The sequence below is a fragment of the Dipodomys merriami genome, unplaced genomic scaffold (genome assembly GCF_024711535.1).
Source record: "Dipodomys merriami isolate MVZ:Mamm:240054 unplaced genomic scaffold, mDipMer1.0.p SCAF_219, whole genome shotgun sequence".
NCBI classification, from domain to species: Eukaryota; Metazoa; Chordata; class Mammalia; order Rodentia; family Heteromyidae; genus Dipodomys; species Dipodomys merriami.
In genome coordinates, this window is record NW_027203593.1 from 759450 (window position 1) to 765794 (window position 6345).

At 34.7% G+C, this 6345-nt stretch overlaps 1 pseudogene; it reads right to left on the minus strand.

The window, feature by feature from the left end:
- Nucleotides 1–4443: 4443 nt before the first annotated feature.
- LOC138834550 (U6 spliceosomal RNA) lies at nt 4444–4540 on the minus strand (annotated as a pseudogene).
- Nucleotides 4541–6345: the final 1805 nt, after the last annotated feature.

A 6345-nucleotide genomic window follows, 5' to 3' on the forward strand; every position in this document is an offset into this window, starting at 1 on the left:
CTTTTTCAGATCTTAACAATATTTCAGAAATTTTAGCTCTACAGTCAATGAACTGAAATAATACTAAAATATTCAAAGGATTTTCAGAAATTGCAAGACTTGCTCTGAGATGTTATGTATATTGGAACAGATATTCAAAAAGCCTTATTTGTTAAAGTTGCCGTAGTTTCTCCCACAAAAGAGCCATTAGTAAAGATACCTGTGCATGTACAAAACACCTTCAAATGCATCCACAATATGGAAATAACACTTGCTTTTTGTTTGTTCGTTTTTGAAAGGAATATCTAACAAGCATATCCACAATACTTATTTTCAATGAATAAGATGGGATATTCAAACATAATATGGGTTGGATTATCTCTTAGTGAGAATAGATATAATATTGCAAAGAAAGTGATTTTCAACAGAAATCCGGAAAGAGTTTATCCAACTTGTGTTTCACAGGAATAATCAGAGAGTAATACCTGTTTGGTCAAGTCGGTCCAAATCACTCTATGAGTGTATCTTAAAAGTATAACCAATTTAAGAGGTCAAATACGTATTTTGTACTGACAATCATCTTATAGCAACAACTTACTAACTAATTATGTCTGTATCTTCTTACCTAAAATACAATAAGAGCTGAAAGCGGTCTCTTTTTCTAACTTAATATTGTAAATGCTTTGATTATGATGTTATTATTAGACAAATAATATGTACAAAGGCTGGTTCCACTGAAATGACATGACAGAACACTGATAAATAAAAACATTGCAACACAGTTAGCTTTTTTCAGCCTCACCCTGTCCACATTGGCAAGCAACATTGCAACAGCACACACACACATATACACATACACACATGTTCGCACATGTACACACACATATACACGCATGCTAAATTCAGGGTTTATTGTACAAAAAAGTCCACATAAAATATTAGTGATTAGGACAAATGATAATATGCCTTATTACAAAATAATACATAAACCATTACCACGCATGTTACATTTTACCTGCCTCTCCACATGTGACCACTTAATTTAGTTTTAATTAATTAATTACCTTATTAATTAATTTATTTGTTTGGTGCTACTACTAGGGCTTGAAATCAGGGCCTGGCTTTGTCCCAGAATTTATTTTTTATTTCAGTTTTCTCAAGGCTAGCATTTTACTGCTTGTACCACAGCTCCATTTCTAGGTTTTGCTGGTTACATTCAAATCAGAATCTAATGGACTGTTTTTTCTTGGTCTGCTTTCAAACCACAATGCTCAGATTTCATCTTTCTGATTAACTACTACTAAAGACATAAGCCATCAGTGTGGCTTCTACTTTTTCCTATATAGTTATCTAATGCACATACTTAGATGGTAATTTTAAAATGAGAGTATAGAAGCAAGATGTACAGTGATGATACTGTCCTGTCAGAAATTCAAGTTAGTAATGTAAATTTATTCTTAAAACACAAAAAATACCATGATATAGTGTAAGAGAACTCACTATTGAACATAGGAGCCTTAAGAGCTTTCTAATAGATCCATTATTTATTGGTACCCAACATTAGAAAAATGTATGCGGCATTGGTAAAATAGAAGTCCTTTGCATGACTACATACATTCCTTGTTTTTATAAGACACTTGCTTTCATCTAAAAAGTAGGCCTGTCTATTGTCTTCATGTGATTTTGATGATTGAAAGTGCTTAGTGAGAAGGTCAAAATGTATTAGTAGTCCTTCATTATCAATTCTCATTTTCTTCTTGGAGAATATAATAATCAAATCAATAGTTCAGAATCGGCAAGCAATACTTCAGAATCATGCTTCCAGTGCAAGTGGATCACCAGTAAGAAATCCTCAATACCAATTTCCACAAAGTTTTGTCACAGATACAATCTCCCTGCCTTCTCTAGCTGCTTTACTACCCTCTTATTCCTTCATTGTACAAGAAAAGTATGATTCAACTGATTTCAGTCAGATCTGTTACTAGAACTATCAAGGATTTATTTTACTGTCTGTAGTTTGGTAAAATTATGTCTCTTTATGTAGGCTACTAAAAATGTATTTACTAACTTCAAGTAAATACATAAATTCGATTTCCATCTCTTTTAAAAAATAAAATTTTGTTTGCTCTACAAATTGATCAGAGGCATGGATTATGTGGCTAGCTACGTCATTACATATCTTTCTCTTTCTTTCTCTCTCCCTTTCATGGTTCTCATATATAACACGATTGCTCCATAATTATCCTAATTTATTTTGCTTTTATATTTTTGGTTGTATCATTTCACTTTTTGCTCTGCCATTTCCCAAATCATTTATATGGAAGGCATTATTTCCTAGTTTCTCATGCCTAGAATAAGCTGCACATGGAGACATCACTGGTCCTCATTTTCAGTGTGTACATTTGAATATGGAGGAATATCTTTCCTCTGCTCTCCATCAATTCCATACTCTCCAGTTAGAATAATTTCGAATAGTAAAATTGGAAAAAGAGAAAATAAATCATGGTGAATAAACAGTTGCAGAAAATTCACCAGATATTTCTGACCAGTTCAACCAATGTGAACTATTAGGGAAATACATGGACACCTCATTCCCACTGGCACTCAAAGTCTCTGGTTAGGCAATTCTTAGGAATATGGGGAACAAGATGTAAAAGTAAGGAATGGTATCAATTGCAAGAAAAAAAAATGGAGAAGGATCCAACCATATTTCTTCAATTGGCTGTCGAAAATATTCAGCTTACTACAGTGCGGAGACTTCTTTTTCAAAAGGCCACTTATGTGAATAGTAGGGATGATGATCAGTATATCCCTCTTCAAGAAACCTACGGTGGACACTTAGACATTGTCAGTCAGTTGGTTTCTCAAGCGGCACATGCAATAACTGTAGATGACTGGACACCCCTGAACAGTGCATACACGTGGAATAATACCAGAGTCGCTTCTTTCTTACTTCATCATGATACAGATACCAATGGCCAAACTAAAGGACTTTTTTTTTAAATTTTTTTTGGTCTGGTCGTGGGGCCTGAACTCTGGGCCTGGACGCTGTCCCTCATCTCTTCAGCTCAAGGCTAGCACTCTACCACTTGAGCCACAGCACCACTTACCGCTTTTTTTTCTGCTTATGTGGTGCTGAAGAATCGAACCTTGGGCCTCATGTATGCAAGGCCAGCGCTCTACCACTGAGCCACTTTCCCAGCCCAAATATTTTTGTTTGTTTTATTTTTGTTGTTGTTGTGATTTTTTTTTTGGTGGGTCATGGGGCTTGGGTGCTGTCCCTGTGCTCTTCAGCTAAAGGGGAGTGCTCTACCGCTTGAGCCACAGTAACACTTCCCCAAACTAAAGGACTCTTGACACCCTTATATCTTGCTGTTGAGAATTGAGAAAGCAAAGATACGCTGGATCGCCTTCTGTTGAACCATTATATAAATCCAGGCCTGAAGAACAACATAGAAGAAACTCTATTTGACATTGCCAAAAGCATAAGTATGTATCACTACCTCTATGAAGTTGTAAAAGGCTGTACAAATTGTTCACCGAAGTCCTAATGGTCGGATTAAGTTTCTTAAATTTCAAAAATGCAAGTTCATCTTTTGTGTCCCTACAAAATATTTTCACAATCCAAATAAGAGCAATATCTTTCTTTTTGGTCGGTCATGGGGCTTGAACTCTGGGCCTGGAGCTATCCCTGTGATCTTCAGCTCAAGATGAGCCCTCTACCACTTGAGACACAGCTCCACTTCCAGTTTTCTAGTGGTTTATTTGAGATAAGAGTACCATAGACTTTCCTTCCCAGGCTGGCTTTGAACCATGATCCTCAGATCTCAGTCTCCTGTTTAGCTCGGATTATAGGCATGAACCACCAGTGCCCGGCAGCACCAATATTTTACTGTAAAAATTCATGGATTCCGCGGAATTCTTCCAAGTGAATTGCCTGCCTTGGGTGGAAAAATGTATTCAATAGATTTTGTAAACATGTATAATAATTTCTTCAGAGTTTGTGATTTTTTAATAAGAAATAATTTTAATTTACCTGTTGAAATGAGTAGTACAGAAACTAAAATATTTCTGGTGCTTGTCTGAAAAAGTATATTTTAAAATATTCTATATTCTATGTTTGCATAATGTTCACAATTTATTTTCTCCTAGATATACATTGAATTCTATATTATTTTATAATATATACGTTCATTAATGTGTCCTTTCCGATTGTATTCCATATAGAAACAGTTTGATTCCTTTTTTTCTAGGTCTTAATATTATTTTTCTTTGGGATAAAATGACAATGTTGTTTAATTTGAAAAGTTTTGTAAAATTTATGCTATGTAAACGCCTTTCTGAGGTGATTTAATACACTGATGTCAAACTAAATTTAATTATATGAATTACGTGTATTGTTACACTTGTAATTTTGTAATCAACTTTTTAATCACTTTTTTCATTTCTTGCATCTGAAGAATGAAAAATATGGAATACTTCTCAAATTTTCATATTATCCTTGTGCAAGTGCCATGTTAATCTCTGTATTGTAGTTTGAGTATACGTGCTGCTGAAGCATGTAGTATCCTCTAAATTTAATAGTTAATGCTGCAATCTTTATACAGGCTTATATCTATGGGTGCCTACTTGTAACAAGGAAACCTTATTGTTCCTAACAATGCTATCGATCTTATTTCCCTAAAATTCTGTGAATATTGGAAAAAATTATATTGATCAGCCGATTGCTCACATTTGCAAACTTTTTTTGCCAATGAATATCTTAAGTTTTTTATTTGGAATTTGATCATACTCTCTATTATTTATAATTAGGTCCAAAGGTGATGGCTTTTTCAAGCATTTATTTATCCAGCTTTGTGGACCTAATGGATTCAAACTAAGCGTTGCTTAAGAGCTACTTCTAAACTTCTTCAGCTGACATTTTCCCAAATGAGGTGTTACTGGAACAAATGTCTACCTGAGCCTTTACCCTTCTTCCATGTGGGAACAGAACAACCAGAATACCTTACCCTGACAGCAAAGATTTTCTTACTAGAACAAAACCAATCTTGGTTACAAGGGATCATAGAGAGATGAACAGTTCAAAGAGAACTGTTCAGACGAGAAGGTATTTTATCAAAATATAATTGTTTATTATACCTTCCATTTAAAAGTAGCTAAAGCCAAGAAGTGAAAAAATTGTTCGTATGCATGATTTCTTAATGTCCTGGCCTGTCTGTAAGTTCCTGGCAGGAACTTACACTACTTCCTTTTTATCACCAAATATTTTCATAGTTGCAGGAGAAGTGCATATGTTTCTCCTCATTATTAGGCATTAAATTGATAATGTTTTAATCACAGTGTTTCCTCTTGCCTCCATGCTGTAAATCTACAAATGATAAAGCTTTAGATCTAACTCTATCAAACACTGAAGTAGAGATAATGGAATCATACTTTAAAACAGAGTTGCCTTTGAGATGAATGGATCAAGAAAATGTGGTATATATACACAATGGAATTCTATGCCTCCATCAGAAAGAATGACATTTCCCCATTTGTTAGGAAATGGAAAGGTTTGGAAAAAATTATATTAAGTGAAGTAAGCCAGGCCCAAAGAAGCATAGGTCCCATGGTTTCCCTTATTTGCAATATCTAGTATAGGTATGAGTCAAGCGGAAAAGGCCAGATAATGTGATGTTAGGAAAATTAACCCTTAAATATGTATTTTAATGTTTTCGTTTCTTTCATGCATGTGTTTCTAATGCATTTATAAGATTATTTCTTTGTTGCTTTGTATGTCCCTCCCCCACAGTGTAACCCCCGCTTTCACTATATTTGATGTCAGTATAACATGTGGAGGAGATGGGGACAAACAAGTCGTTTAAGGATTCAGGTGGACCAGTTGCAACAATGAGAAGTACAAAATGTCATGTCAAAATCAGCTTTACAATTTCGGTGTGGGGGGGAGGGGGGTATAATTGGGTGGGGGGAGGGGGGTAAAATTGGGTGGGGGGAGGGGGGAGGCGGGGAAGGGAAGTGAAGGGTAAACAAAGGAGGAGGCTGCAATGCTTGGTAAGAAATGTATGCATTATCCTGCCCATGTAATTGTAGCCCCTCTGTACAGTATGTTCTCAAATAAAATAAAATACAATTTAAAAAAAAAAAAAAAACAGAGTTGCCTTTGATACAGTAACTACAACAGAACAATACAAAACGTGTGTCTTTTAATCATATTATATATAGTTATATGTGCTGATTTTATATTTCACACAATGAAACTTACTAGAATTAGTTGATAATTTGACAAATAAATTGATATTTATTTACTCCAATAAACAGAATTGGAATATAAATATTTAGGTTTCAAACATGTATTAGACTAGAAAA